Below are 17,051 nucleotides of genomic sequence, written 5' to 3'. Positions count from 1 at the left end.
AGCTATAATATAATTATAATTTATATTGTAGCTATATTAGGGTTTATTTTACAGGTAAGTATTTAGCTTTAAATAGGAATAATTTATTTAATAAGAGTTAATTTATTTTGTTAGATTTAAATTATATTTAACTTAGGGGGGTGTTAGGGTTAGGGTTAGACTTAGCTTTAGGGGTTAATCCATTTATTACAGTAGCGGCGAGATTCGGTCGGCAGATTAGGGGTTAATAATTGAAGTTAGGTGTCGGCGATGTTAGGGAGAGCAGATTAGGGGTTAATACTATTTATTATAGGGTTATTGAGGCGGGAGTGAGGCGGATTAGGGGTTAATAACTTTATTATAGTAGCGGTGCGGTCCGCTCGGCAGATTAGGGGTTAATAAGTGTAGGCAGGTGGAGGCGACGTTGAGGGGGGCAGATTAGGGGTTAATAAATATAATATAGGGGTCGGCGGTGTTAGGGGCAGCAGATTAGGGGTACATAAGTATAATGTAGGTGGCGGTCGGCAGATTAGGGGTTAATTATTGTAGGTAGCTGGCGGCGACGTTGTGGGGGGCAGGTTAGGGGTTAATAAATATAATATAGGGGTCGGCGGTGTTAGGAGCAGCAGATTAGGGGTACATAAGTATAACGTAGGTGGCGGTTGGCAGATTAGGGGTTAATTATTGTAGGTAGCTGGCGACGACGTTGTGGGGGGCAGGTTAGGGGTTAATAAATATAATATAGGGGTCGGCGGTGTTAGGGGCAGCAGATTAGGGGTACATAAGTATAACGTAGGTGGCGGTCGGCAGATTAGGGGTTAAAAAAATTTAATCGAGTGGCGGCGATGTGGGGAGACCTCGGTTTAGGGGTACATAGGTAGTTTATGGGTGTTAGTGTACTTTAGAGCACAGTAGTTAAGAGCTTTATAAACCGGCGCTAGCCCAGAAAGCTCTTAACTACTGACTTTTTTCTGTGGCTGGAGTTTTGTCGTTAGATTTCTAACGCTCACTTCAGACACGACTCTAAATACCGGAGTTAGAAAGATCCCATTGAAAAGATAGGATACGCAATTGACGTAAGGGGATCTGCGGTATGGAAAAGTCACGGCTGAAAAGTGAGCATTAGACCCTTTCCTGACTGACTCCAAATACCGGCGGTAGCCTAAAACCAGCGTTAGGAGCCTCTATCGCTGGTTTTCACGGCTACCGCCAAACTCTAAATCTAGGCCATAATAACTATTTATGTATATATATATATATAGAGCAGGGCAGCATGCAGTCTATGAATAAGGCTCAGGGAGAGCCGAAACACGTAAGACAGGCCCCTCACATGAGCTCCTAACATCCCACACAACATCAGGCCATAGCTACATTCTTTGCTTATATGCACACATCCTTATGCATATATAGCATTGCTCTTTTAAGTCTATTTGTACAATAAAGTGCTTTTTTGCTTTGAGCTTCGGTCAGGTCTTTCCTTTTTGTATGAACTTACCCAGCGGTGGAGATCGCTTTCACGGACCTGGCTCAACTTTTTAGCACGCTTTCATTGCTGCCCGACACTGCCTAGGAGGACCATCGGAAGCCCTGGTGCTCAATTCGGCAACGCCAACAGACGCTGCCGTACGGACTTGAGTGACGTCATCAGATGCGTACACTGGTGTTAGAGTCTCAGTGAACATGCCGAAAACGACATAGCAACGGACATCCCCAATAGCACAGCTTTTTGGTTGACATCGAAAGAAGTACTGTCGCTAGGGTAAGAGGAATGTTTATTCATCTATTACCAGACATGTGAATCTTTAAAAGTTGCCAAGTGTATTGCTTATCTGTGATAATATACGGTAGTGAGACAATTAAGCACTGCTCCATAACGGATCCAAGTATTAAGCTAACACAGTAACTGATATAGAAGACTTGTTATATCATATTATACAAGTTCCTGTTTGACCACATCTCATTTGAGCAAGTGTTAAATAGGTAGAGGCTGTAAAATCCTTTTGTTCTGTTTACATTATTACTAATCACTGTCTACAGCCTCCCTATTCACCACTAACACCAGCTATATATTTATACATATACATATTGTTGCTCCCCTTCAGTCACACTGCAGCATTATTGACTCTGGTCTCATCAATTGGGATCTTTACAGCAATTTTGTTTCATTTAACAAATAGCACAGTAACAGCAGAGGTAGCATGGCCCAACAATTTTACTCAATGCAATCTGTGGCACATATGGAGGGGAACAGACCTAGTTTGGAGGATACCTTTGAAAATAAACTGAATTTGTCTGAGATCTAAGATGTTTTCATGGATATGGAGAGGGCACTTATTGATGAGTATAAGCTTTGGTGGGACAAAAGCACGTTGGAGAAATATATATCCATAAGCATGGTTCCAAGAGGCCTCCGTATTAAGAAATTGCCAACATTTATTACCACGGATGAAACATTCATCTCTGAATGGAATACTATATTATCAGAGTGCTCCTTGAGAATAATGACACTCATTATCAAGCACAAAGAGGCGAAGCTGATCGAAGCCAGGGACAAAATTGAACAAGTCCAAAAGGATCTCAATACTTTCATGGAGCATAAGGATTATTCCAAATTGGATGACATTTTACAAGTTACAGTTGATAAGACTAAAAGAGAACTGGACATTATTAAATTCAAGAAATATTCACATGACCAGGATGATTACAAAAACAATAAGGTGTACAATTGGAGTACCAAGAGGAATACCAGAAACAAGAAATCCAACAATAGAAAGAACTCACAACCCAAAGAAGTAAAGAAAGATCACCAAAAAAGGTATCCTTTTCTGACACAGATCCAGAATCCAATGAAGATGACGACCTCCAAGATTTTGTGGACTTTATGTCTAGTGGGCAATACTCTGGAGAAGATGAGCTTGTGTCTGATAGGGGTTCTGGACCTACTTTGTCAAATGTGCATCTTACATCTACAGTGTCCTATTTTCCTGACTCTGCACCATTTAGTACACCTAGTATATATAGTACTGAACCTAATCTATCTAGATAGAGGGTAGCCCTGACAGCAATTCTGAAAAAAACAGAAGCCCCAAAGCCTCCAAGAGGTAATAAATATAAAAAAGCCCAGGAAGTACAGGGAGCAGAGGGCCCAATAGGACAGCAGGTTTTTCATTTGGTTCAAGGACAGGGAGAAGGAGGAGGAGAAGGAGGGTCCACAAGAAAGGAGACACTGAGGCCCCAGTACCATCTGAGGAGAGGCAGGTGAGCCAACAAATACAGGGATCCAATATTCTAAACTTGTCAAGTGTTACTCTAACAAAATCTGAATTGGAGGTTTTAAGTTTGGGCCTCAATTTTGTACCCACAACAAGATTTAGTGTGTTTGATACATTAATCAATATCAACAGATTTATACGAGGCCTTACCCTAAAAAAAAATCTACACACTTAATCTCCCAGCAAATAAAGAATTTGTATGTTTAGACACAGCAGCACAACATGATTTTCTTAATCCCATAGAGGCAAGGGATTTTTTGAATTTATGTGAGTTGGAATTGGAAAGCTCTGATAGAAACTTGGTAGGAAGCCACAAGGGCTTCAAGCCTAAGTCCATCTTCTATCCCACACAACACAGAGGACAAGTACTAGAATCCTTTCACAAAAGGATGGAGGAGGATCTCCTCAAATTGGAAAGACAGGAGTCCGAATCTTCGATCGGAAACAAGGGTCATCTCACACGTGAGCAAAAAATTGCTCTTAAAACTCTTCAACACGAGACAATATCGTCATCAAGCAGTCCGACAAGGGGGCTCCATTGTGGTGTTGGACAAGACTTATTATATTATGGAAGCTGAGAGACAACTATTGGACAAAGAAGTCTATTCCATAATGTCTGGGGATCCAACCCGCCAATTTGGAGTCCTCCTGCTGGATTTGCTTGATGACGGTAGGCATATGGGACTGATTGATGATGAGACATTTGAATATCTCAATGTAAAACATCCTGTGGTCCCCATATTCCATCACCTCCCCAAGGTCTATAAGTCCTTGGTGGAGGTGAAAGGACGTCCTATCGTCTCTGGAATAGGTTCTCTTTTTGAGAACCTATCGAATTTGCTAGAGTCTTAATTGCAACCTTTGGTGTTTGGATTGCCTTCTTATCTGAGGGATACCAAGCACCTGCTAAGGTTGATGCAACAACATACCTGGAGTGAAAACATGGTTTGGCTTACGGTGGATGTGGTTGGACTATATTCAGCAATTCCTCACTCAAATGGGATGGTGGCCACCAGGTACATGCTTGATAAATTTAGTGCCTATGATGAGAATCTCAAAGATTACATTATGCGAGTGTTAGATTTTCTACTAACACACAATTATTTTGAGTTTTCTGGTACTTTTTATTTACAGAAGCGAGGGACGGCCATGGGTGCGAAATTCGCACCAGCCTATGCCTATATTTTCATGGCTGGTGGGAGTTGACGCACCTGTATACTGATTTAAACCCTTTCCTAACATCCATCACCAGTTATAAACGCTATATTGATGACCTCCTGTTTTGTATGGTCTGACAAACAGGAGGAAATCAAGGACTTCTGTGATTATCTCAATGATAACGAAGTGGGTTTGAGTTTTACCTTTAGCTCTGACAAAATTAGTACTCCTTATCTTGATGTCACGTTGACAGGTTTGCCAGCAGAGAATAGGGTGAGCACCTCCATCTATGTCAAACCAATATCATCCAACACTTTCCTGCATGCAAGAAGCTGCCATCCCAATCATACTAATTATGGAATTGCAAAGGGACAGTTCCTATGATTGTGCCGGAACTGTTCAGAGGATGACATCTTCTTCTGTGAAAGCAGAATCCTTACACAAAAATTCCTTGAGCGAGGATACAATAAAAATGTTGTATCAAGAGCCTATAATGATGTCTCACAATCGGATAGACTATCCCTCTTGGAGGATACCCCGAAATTGAGGTCTAAAAGACACAAGCCCACTTTTGTGACCACATACAGTTCACAGTATTATGCAGTGTGCAGAATTCTCAGGAAAAATCTACCAATTTTGTTGGCATATGATATCCTGAAAGATGAAATCAAAGATGGATGCTTTTGTGTCCCCAAACGTAACATAACCATTGGGAACCAAGTTTCTCAATCACTACTTAAGAAACCAAAATCTAAAAGTAGTCGGTTACTTCAAAAGGGACATTTTAAATGTGGAAAAAGTTCATGCAAGGCATGTGGTTTTGTTACTACAGGTAAAACTTTTCAATCAAAAGCGACCCAGAGAGTATTTAATCATGCATACTGCACAAACTGTAGATCTACATTTATCATTTATATGATAAGATGTGAAATCTGTGACAAACAGTATGTTGGTTGAACCTCTAGGGAGGCAAGAGAGAGAGTACGTGCCCATCACAATGACATTGAACGTGGTATTCTCACCACTGGGGCATCAAAACATTTCATTGAGGTTCACCAAGGTGATCTTAGAAGCTTTACATGGACAGTCATCGACTATATTCCTAAAAAGCCAAAAGGGGGTGACAGATCCAAGGACCTATTGAAAAGAGAGGTATTCTGGATCTTCACCTTAGGGACCAGGCAACCAATAGGTCTGAATATTGAAACAGACCTGATCAATCATTGGTGATCTTCAATGTTGCCTGCTTGTTTAAGTTTTTAAGTTTCTAGGTCCTAAAGTGACATGCAAGTGCCTTTTTGCCTAAATATCGCTCGGACATCTTTGGTTTCCAATCACAGATTCACATGGGTTTAGAAAATCTTTAATGTATACCATACATACACTCATTTTGTATTATATAACTTTAACCCGACATCTATACTTGTTAAATGTTATAACCACATATAGCAAGGATCAGTCAGAATTATACAGCTAGTCTCCTCACGATGTACAGGTGGAAATAGATTAGGACAACATACTGTGTTTGTTATTTTGGGTCCATTACATGTGGCTACATCAGATTTAGACTGCATAGAGGTCGCTCCCTTCACTATTATTATTTTTAGTCAGCAAATAGTCAGCTGAGACATGAAATGACTAAATATAGTTAAATACACATTTATTTAGAATGGTACTTTAATTTGGGGTGCACCTGGAGGCCAATTAAGTCTGCTTCCTAAATAGTACTGGACTCATATATTGCTATATTGCAACTTCAATTAGTATGCACTATTATTAACAAAATAACAAAAATATACTTTAAGGATATACTTTAAGGATTTACTAAGGTATTTACACTGCTTTTTTATAGTCCTTGTATCTATCTCCCCAGATACGCCTTTCTATTTTAGAGACAGATAATTAACTGAGTAGTTCTGCAATAACATTTAAAATTAAACCAAGTTTCTTCATAATTCGGGTAGTAGTTTTTTTCAGAGAGAGCTAATAAAGTTTTTACCTCCATTCACAAGAGCATGTTCCTTCCCCTCAACCACTAGACAGCACATTAAGGGAGTTTCATCCAATCAACAGTTAGACCAGCCTATATCAATATGCAAATAGAGCAGGGCAGTATGCAGTCTATGAATAAGGCTCAGGGAGAGCCGAAATGCGTAAGACAGGCCCCTCACATGAGCTCCTAACAGCCCACACAACATCAGGCCATAGCTACATTCTTTGCTTATATGCACACATCCTTATGCATATATAGCGTTGCTGTTTTAAGTCTATTTGTACAATAAAGTGCTTTTTTGCGTTGAGCATCAGTCCGGTCTTTCCTTTATGTATATATATATATATATATATATATATATATATATACAGTCGAGGGCAAAATTTTTGGCACCCCTGCATTTCTGTCACCACTTCGCCCTTAAAATTGTTGCAGTTAAAAATGTTTAGGCATTCTCATGTTTATTTGTTTTGTTTTGTTTGTATTGGTATGACACAAAAAGTGGAGAAAAAAAAGCCAAATCTGACACATGCAAAATCCCAAAAATGGACTGGACAAAATTATTGGCACCCTCAATTTAATATTTGGTAGCATACCCCTTGGAAAAAATAACTGAAATCAATCACTTCCTGTAACCATCAATGAGTTTCTTACACCTCTCTACTGGAATTTTGGACAACTCTTCTTTCGCCAACTGCCAGGTCTCTCAGATTGGAAGGATTCCTTTTCCCAACTGCTGTATTGAGATCTCTCTACAGGTGCTCTATGGGATTAAGATCTGGACTCATTGCTGGACAGTTCAGTACTCTCTAGAACTTTGTCTTAAACTATTTCTGGGTGCTTTTTGAAGTGTGCTTTGGTTCATTGTCCTGCTGTAATACCCATAACCTCTGACAGAGACCCAACATTCTGAAACTGGGCCCTACATTGCACCACAGAATTATTTGGTAGTCTTCAGATTTTATAATGCCATGCACACAGTCAAGACATCCAGTGCCTGAAGCAGCAAAGCAACCCCAAAACATCAGTGAACCTCCCCATGTTTAACTGTAGGGACTGTATTCTTTTCTTTAAAAGCCTCATTTATTTTTCTGAAAACAGTAGAATGATGGGCTTTACCAAAAAGCTGTATTTTTGTTTCATCTGTCCACAGCACAATCTCCCACAAGGATTTTGGCTTCCTCAGGTAGGTTTTGGCACACTCCAAACTGGATTTTCTATGTTTCTGTGTCAGCAGTGGGGTCCTCTTGGGTCTCCTACCATAGCGTCCCTTTTTATTCAGAAGGTGACGTATAGTGCGAGCTGACACACTTGTACCTTGTGCCTGAAGGTCAGCTTGAATTTGTCTGGAAGTCAATCAAGGTTCTTAAGCCACCATTCAAACAATTCTTCTTTGCAATCTTTGATCAATTTTTCTCTTTCATCCACGTCCAGGGAAATTAGCTACAGTGCCATGGGCTGTAAACTTCTTGACAATGTTGTGCACAGTGGACACAGAAACATTAAGATCTCTGGAGATGGACTTGTAAACTTGAGATTGTTCATGCTTTCTCACAAATTTTGTTCTCAAAACCTCAGACAATTCTTTGCTGTTCCTTCTCTTCTCCATGCTCAGTGTGGCACACAGAGACACACAACGGAAAGGTTGAGTACATTTTATTTGATACAGGTGAGTTTAATTAAAAATTACAGGAACATCACAAACTTGGAATGCAATTATTTCTTACAATTTTGAGAAGGTGCCAATAATGTTGTCCAGTCCATTTTTGGAGTTTTGCGTGGAATGTGTTCATATTTAGCTTTTTTTTTCTCCACTTTTTTGTTTCATACGAATACAAACAAAATAAATAAACATGAGAATGCCTAAACATTTGTAATTGCAACAATTTTCTGGGCTATATAAGAAACAGAAGACTAATAGACTAGCCAAATGGTTACTCACATTTGGCCCAAGTACACTTATGTACTGGTAGAAGCAGGCTGGTAACTTGGGGTCTACCAGCTAACCCTCTCCAGGAAGATGATGCAGGTGTGTACTGACCCAATCAGTCACTCAGTGTGTGATGTAAGTTTCTAGTAGTGGAATGCCAGGAGCAGTAGCTGTGCTACTTAATAAGGTGCTGTACCAGTGCTTGTATTAAAACATTTTGTTTATCAAAAACAATTAAAAGCAAATGGCAAGCAATGGTTACAGAGAACATAAAACAAATGTGCTCTGTCTATGCAACATGTTTCTCAGCCTTAGCATTGGCTGTTTCATCAGGCATAAAGCACCTTACAACTGACAAAATATTTAAAACAAATTCTATCCAATAGTGAGCTAGTACACACCTATAGCGAGCGTGTCTGGGTAAATATATCATTAATTGATTGATTGGTAGTCAATAGCAACATGTAACCAATATAAATATAAACACAGACCAAACAGTATAAACTTATACAATATTGGTTAACAAATGAGTTGCAATCAAAGTGCTCCCCAAGTGATTACTTTTGTATCAGACGTTGGTAAAATTTATTTAAAGGGACGCAATATTTTTCTTTAATGATTCAAATAGAGCATATATTTTTAAACAACTTTCTAATGTACTTCTATTATCAAATTTGCTTTATTCTCTTGGTATCTTTTATCAAATGAATGACAATGCACTACTGTGAGCTAGCTGAACACATTGGATGAACTAATGACAAGAGGAGCCACCAATAAGCAACTAGCAACCAATAGTGCTCTACTACTCCTGATCCTGCCTATATCTGCTTTTCAACAAAGGATACCAAGGGAAGGAAGCAAATTAGATAATAGAATTAAACTGGAAAGTTGTTTAAAACTGCATGCTCTGTTTAAATAATGAATGTGTAATTTTAACTTTATTGTCCCTTTAAGCAAGTTTTTTTCCACACACTTTTAGAATCCCAAACATGCTAATTTTATATACTGTAGGGAAGATCAACAAGTGGGTGATACATGGAAGCATTTTGAATTTATATTCTCTTGTAGGTTTTTTAATTTTATCTTTTTTAATAGAATATTCAGCAATAGAAAATATAGTCCAGGCTGCTGTAGAATCATATGCAATAATTTGTTAGCAAACAAAAAAACAACAACACACTTTGTATGTGTTAATGTGTATGTGTGTATATATATATATATATATATATATATATATATATATATATACAGTATATATAAAATAAAATATACATACACATTAACACATACAAAGTGTTTTTTTCTTTTTTTTGTTTGCTAAAAAATATTGCATATCATATTTATAGTGTGTCTGTCTGGGTTTTTTGTGTGAGATGTGGTGTGTGTTTCTGTGCTACAGAGAGAGTGTGTATCAGGAAGGAGTAGTTAAAGAAATACTGTAAAAGAAAAATGAGTGAAAGAAAAAATGTTAAAAAGCTTCTAGCCACTCTATCAAGCAGAGGAGAGGCTCAGTAGCAGGTCAGAGATGGGGGAGGTTGAAGCAGGGAGCCTACTTGTTTAATGATGCATGAAGCAGAAATAAAGCCAGTAACCCATAATATCAGATGACAATCAGCATCTTTAAAACACAGATGCCCTTTGCCCCCTTTCTTAACCTATCTGGCTCAGTTTATCTCTGTGTGCGCAGTGTGCTTCCTCACTGCACAGGAAATATTTTCAGCACTGCGTGAGGGAAAAGAGAAGGGGAGGGGACAGAAGGGAGTGGAAAGCCCGGTGTCTCAGTGTTATATTAGCACAATTGATTGTTTCTAGTTTTACAAATGGCACAGTCAGACAGTCACTAAGCCTGCTAAGAAATGGTCACCTCTGAAAGCTGGAAAGAGCGCTAATATACATCAAAACCAGGAGAAGGTGGTTCCTCTTCAGCTGCCCCTTTTTCTTCTTGTGCTGTCTGGGGTCCCGTACCTTCTACTTTCACCTGTCATTGCGCACCTTCCTAACAATCTATTTCCTCCCTTCTTGCTAATAACACCACTTCTGTCCTCTCAGCTCAGCAGGCAGCTCATTCAATCCCACCTCCACACTGCTGTCGCAGCTTCTTCCTCTCAGTCAGCAAACAATGAGCAAGTAGGTAAACGAGGTGAAAACTTCATGGCTCAGTGGGGGGGGGGGGCACATGGGGGGGGGCAAAGAATAAACTAGAAGGGGCACTTGCCCCCCTTGCCCCCCTGTAGTGACGCCTATGAATTCAACTCTTTCTGCGCTTCTTCAACAATATGTATCATGATAGGAACCATATATTTAATAAAACGTTCCGTTGCCATTTTTATTTTAAAAGGATACTATATCTTACAGACTATAGACAGGATGATGTGATGAGACACTATGGGGGGTGTGTGTTATTAAACATTTTCTGGGCTAAGTGTTGCATTATCTGTCAGAAATTCCGGGGTGCCAATATTTTTGACCATGGCTGTATATATATATATATATATATATATATATATATATATATATATATATATATATATACAGGGAGTGCAGAATTATTAGGCAAATGAGTATTTTGACCACATCATCCTCTTTATGCATGTTGTCTTACTCCAAGCTGTATAGGCTCGAAAGCCTACTACCAATTAAGCATATTAGGTGATGTGCATCTCTGTAATGAGAAGGGGTGTGGTCTAATGACATCAACACCCTATATCAGGTGTGCATAATTATTAAGCAAATTCCTTTCCTTTGGCAAAATGGGTCAAAAGAAGGACTTGACAGGCTCAGAAAAGTCCAAAATAGTGAGATATCTTGCAGAGGGATGCAGCACTCTTAAAATTGCAAAGCTTCTGAAGCGTGATCATTGAACAATCAAGCGTTTCATTCAAAATAGTCAACAGGGTCGCAAGAAGCGCGTGGAAAAGCCAAGGCGCAAAATAACTGCCCATGAACTGAGAAAAGTCAAGCGTGCAGCTGCCAAGATGCCACTTGCCACCAGTTTGGCCATATTTCAGAGCTGCAACATCACTGGAGTGCCCAAAAGCACAAGGTGTGCAATACTCAGAGACATGGCCAAGGTAAGAAAGGCTGAAAGACGACCACCACTGAACAAGACACACAAGCTGAAACATCAAGACTGGGCCAAGAAATATCTCAAGACTGATTTTTCTAAGGTTTTATGGACTGATGAAATGAGAGTGAGTCTTGATGGGCCAGATGGATGGGCCCGTGGCTGGTTTGGTAAAGGGCAGAGAGCTCCAGTCCGACTCAGACGCCAGCAAGGTGGAGGTGGAGTACTGGTTTGGGCTGGTATCATCAAAGATGAGCTTGTGGGGCCTTTTCGGGTTGAGGATGGAGTCAAGCTCAACTCCCAGTCCTACTGCCAGTTTCTGGAAGACATCTTCTTCAAGCAGTGGTACAGGAAGAAGTCTGCATCCTTCAAGAAAAACATGATTTTCATGCAGGACAATGCTCCATCACACGCGTCCAAGTACTCCACAGCGTGGCTGGCAAGAAAGGGTATAAAAGAAGAAAATCTAATGACATGGCCTCCTTGTTCACCTGATCTGAACCCCATTGAGAACCTGTGGTCCATCATCAAATGTGAGATTTACAAGGAGGGAAAACAGTACACCTCTCTAAACAGTGTCTGGGAGGCTGTGGTTGCTGCTGCACGCAATGTTGATGGTGAACAGATCAAAACACTGACAGAATCCATGGATGGCAGGCTTTTGAGTGTCCTTGCAAAGAAAGGTGGCTATATTGGTCACTGATTTGTTTTTGTTTTGTTTTTGAATGTCAGAAATGTATATTTGTGAATGTTGAGATGTTATATTGGTTTCACTGGTAAAAATAAATAATTGAAATGGGTATATATTTGTTTTTTGTTAAGTTGCCTAATAATTATGCACAGTAATAGTCACCTGCACACACAGATATCCCCCTAAAATAGCTAAAACTAAAAACAAACTAAAAACTACTTCCAAAAATATTCAGCTTTGATATTAATGAGTTTTTTGGGTTCATTGAGAACATGGTTGTTGTTCAATAATAAAATTAATCCTCAAAAATACAACTTGCCTAATAATTCTGCACTCCCTGTATATGCAGTGTATGCCATAGCATGACTAAGGGTCAATGAGACCCTAAACGTTGCTGTTCTTCTTTTATGTCACCATAATAAAGATCACTTCTATTTGCAGACACAGTGCTGACACCATCTTTTGTTCTTTTGTATGTATGTGTGAGGAGCTGCAGGACCCTCAGGCATATGTGCACTTCAGATACAAGCAATGAACAGCTTTTTTGCAAACTAGTGCTGGACCTGTTGCTACTTTTGTCTATTTGTCCCTGTTGAGGTTACGGCACAGTTACCTAATATGGAGGTATTAAATGAAGGTTTGGACGTTTTCTCCTATACAGATGTTGATGCCTCTAGGATCACAGCCCTTCCAAGAGGATCAAGGGATTTTCTAAGGGACACTTCCAATATGAACATCTCTAAAAATTGGGAAAAGGCATGCAAGAAGTTGCTATCATATGACCTGCACAGTACCACCCTGGCAGATTTTTACAGGCTGAGGAGTATACCAAGAGGCTTGAGAATCAGACTAAGACCAACTATCAAGACCAATAATGAAAAATTAAAAAAAAAAAATTGAGTGCATTTTAAACAAGTGTTTTGTTTGGACTCTGGAATGTCTCCAGGAGGAGATAGATAAACAGAAAATACTTGTAACGGAATGTGAACCGAGTTTAAATACTCACTTTTCAACAGAGGATCTTCAAAACATCAAAGCAGAAGCAAATACAATCATTGATGATTTTCAAATAGAACTTACGGAGATTAAGAGGCAAATATTCAGTGGCAATGAGGAGGATTATCAAAATAAAGAAGCACAGATCAAGGTGGAGAATACCATCAACAACAGAGCAATAAACAGAACAAACAATGCCAGCAGGTAAAGAAGAAATCAAAGACCAAAATATAAGTTACCAATCTTACCTGTCCATTCCGGTTTGCAATGAAATGGCTGAAAATGCTGATAATGCCTCCTCCAATTCCGTTGATGTTTTCAATGATGATTTTGACAGTTTAGACACATTGAACGTTGACTCAACCAATGCTAATAGTATGCTCACTGACAAGGAAACTGCAGTCATTAACATTTCTAAATATGTGTTAGCAAAAGATGAATGGTCCATTTTGAGCAAAGGTTTATCCTTTTGTCCCACTAGCTATGTTAATGAATTCACTGTGGAAAAAAGATCTTTACAGGTTTTTCCGCACTTTAAAATTAGAAGCACATTTTGCCACTGCAAGTGGTGTTTTGGTAAATAATGATGGGCTAATTGATGTAGAAAATGTATTATTTAATTTGAAATCTGTGAATCTAAAAAACAAATCCACCTTTGTTCCTAGTATAGTTAATCCAGGGGTTGAAACCTATATTAAGTTTGTTCAAAATGATATTAAACTACTATTTTCTCAGAAAAAGATTAAACAAAAAAACAATGGCCTAGATTACGAGTTTTGCGTTAGAGGCTGTGCAGTGATGATGAGCAGTTTATGCTCACCGCTCACTTACAGACAGCGCTGGTATTACGGGTTTTTACAAACCCGGTGTTAACCGCAAAAAAGTGATCTTAGAGCTCCACATCTCATTTTGCTCCACATCTCACCTCAATACCAGTGCTGCTTACGTTAGCTGTAAGCTGGCTGAACGTGCTCGTGCACGATTTCCCCATAGGAATCAATGGGGGAGAGCCGGCTGAAAAAAAAACCTAACACCTGCAAAAAAGCAGCGTAAAGCTCCTAACGCAGCCCCATTGATTCCTATGGGGAAACAAAAGTTATGTCTACAACTAACACCCTAACATGAACCCCCGAGTCTAAACACCCCTAATCTTACACTTATTAACCACTAATCTGCCACCCCGAACATCGCCATCACCTACATTATATAATTAACCCCTAATCTGCCGCTCCCAATGTTGCCGCAATCTACCTACACTTATTAACCCCTAATCTGCCGCCCCCAATGTTGCTGCCACTATATTAAAGTTATTAACCCCTAAAACTAAGTCTAACCCTAACCCTAACCCCTCCTAACTAAATATAATTTAAATAAATATAAATAAAATAACTATCATTAACTACATTAGTCCTATTTAAAACTAAATACTTATAAAATAAAGCATAAGCTAGCTACAATATAACTTATAGTTACATTGTAGCTATCTTATGGTTTCTTTTTATTTTACAGGCAAGTTTGTATTTATTTTAACTAGGTACAATAGTTACTACATAGTTATTAACTATTTATTTAATAACTACCTAGCTAAAATAAAAACAAAAGTACCTGTAAAATAAAACCTAACCTAAGTTACAATAACACCTAACACTACACTATAATTAAATAAATTAACTAAATACAATAAAATAATCTAAAGTACAAAAAAAAACAAACACTAAATTACAAAAAATAATAAAAAAATTGCAAGATTTTTAAACTAATTACACCTAATCTAATCCCCCTAACAAAATAATAAAATACAAATCCCCCCAACATAAAAACCCACCACCCACACAACCAACCCTACTCTAAAACCCACCCAATCCCCCCTTAAAAAATCCTAACACTAACCCTCTGAAGATCACCCTACCGGAGCATCCTCTTCATCCGAAGTCTTCTTACTAAATGACGGTTTCTTTAAGTGACGTCATCCAAGATGGCGTCCCTTCATTTCCGATTGGCTGATAGAATTCTATCAGCCAATCAGAATTTAGGTAGAAAAAATCCTATTGGCTAATGCAATCAGCCAATAGGATTGAGCTTGAATTCTATTGGCTGATTGGAACAGCCAATAGAATGCCAGCTCAATTCTATTGGCTGATTGCATCAGCCAATATGATTTTTTCTACCTTAATTCCGATTGGCTGATAGAATTCTAAAGCATGAACTTTATTATGCTCTACTATGATGCTCTGAGTCACTATTACTTGAGCCCTATCCATGGATACAGGTTTCTCCCCAATGGCCATTTGTAGATAGGTACTTTATTACATCTAGGCTAATTTTTTAACTTTTTCTTATATATGTACAGGGAGTGCAGAATTATTAGGCAAATGAGTATTTTGACCACATCATCCTCTTTATGCATGTTGTCTTACTCCAAGCTGTATAGGCTTGAAAGCCTACTACCAATTAAGCATATTAGGTGATGTGCATCTCTGTAATGAGAAGGGGTGTGGTCTAATTACATCAACACCCTATATCAGGTGTGCATAATTATTAGGCAACTTCCTTTCCTTTTGCAAAATGGGTCAAAAGAAGGACTTGACAGGCTCAGAAAAGTAAAAAATAGTGAGATATCTTGCAGAGGGATACAGCACTCTTAAAATTGCAAAGCTTCTGAAGCGTGATCATCGAACAATCAAGCGTTTCATTCAAAATAGTCAACAGGGTCGCAAGAAGCGTGTGGAAAAACCAAGGCGCAAAATAACTGCCCATGAACTGAGAAAAGTCAAGCGTGCAGCTGCCAAGATGCCACTTGCCACAAGTTTGGCCATATTTCAGAGCTGCAACATCACTGGAGTGCCCAAAAGCACAAGGTGTGCAATACTCAGAGACATGGCCAAGGTAAGAAAGGCTGAAAGACGACCACCACTGAACAAGACACACAAGCTGAAACGTCAAGACTGGGCTAAGAAATATCTCAAGACTGATTTTTCTAAGGTTTTATGGACTGATGAAATGAGAGTGAGTTTTGATGGGCCAGATGGATGGGCCCGTGGCTGGATTGGTAAAGGGCAGAGAGCTCCAGTCCGACTCAGACGCCAGCAAGGTGGAGGTGGAGTACTGGTTTGGGCTGGTATCATCAAAGATGAGCTTGTGGGGCCTTTTCGGGTTGAGGATGGAGTCAAGCTCAACTCCCAGTCCTACTGACAGTTTCTGGAAGACACCTTCTTCAAGCAGTGGTACAGGAAGAAGTCTGCATCCTTCAAGAAAAACATGATTTTCATGCAGGACAATGCTCCATCACACGCCTCCAAGTACTCCACAGCGTGGCTGGCAAGAAAGAGTATAAAAGAAGAAAATCTAATGACATGGCCTCCTTGTTCACCTGATCTGAACCCCATTGAGAACCTGTGGTCCATCATCAAATGTGAGATTTACAAGGAGGGAAAACAGTACACCTCTCTGAACAGTGTCTGGGAGGCTGTGGTTGCTGCTGCACGCAATGTTGATGGTGAACAGATCAAAACACTGACAGAATCCATGGATGGCAGGCTTTTGAGTGTCCTTGCAAAGAAAGGTGGCTATATTGGTCACTGATTTGCTTTTGTTTTGTTTTTGAATGTCAGAAATGTATATTTGTGAATGTTGAGATGTTATATTGGTTTCACTGGTAAAAATAAATAATTGAAATGGGTATATATTTGTTTTTTGTTAAGTTGCCTAATAATTATGCACAGTAATAGTCACCTGCACACACAGATATCTCCCTAAAATAGCTATAACTAAAAACAAACTAAAAACTATTTCCAAAACTATTCAGCTTTGATATTAATGAGTTTTTTGGGTTCATTGAGAACATGGTTGTTGTTCAATAATAAAATTAATCCTCAAAAATACAACTTGCCTAATAATTCTGCACTCCCTGTATATGTATTTTTTACTAATAAATTGAAGGTTCTTTTTTTGTACATCTATGACTAGCA

Source organism: Bombina bombina, chromosome 2, assembly GCF_027579735.1.
Source record: "Bombina bombina isolate aBomBom1 chromosome 2, aBomBom1.pri, whole genome shotgun sequence".
Taxonomy (NCBI): Eukaryota; Metazoa; Chordata; class Amphibia; order Anura; family Bombinatoridae; genus Bombina; species Bombina bombina.
Note: the sequence above shows the minus strand (reverse complement) of the source record.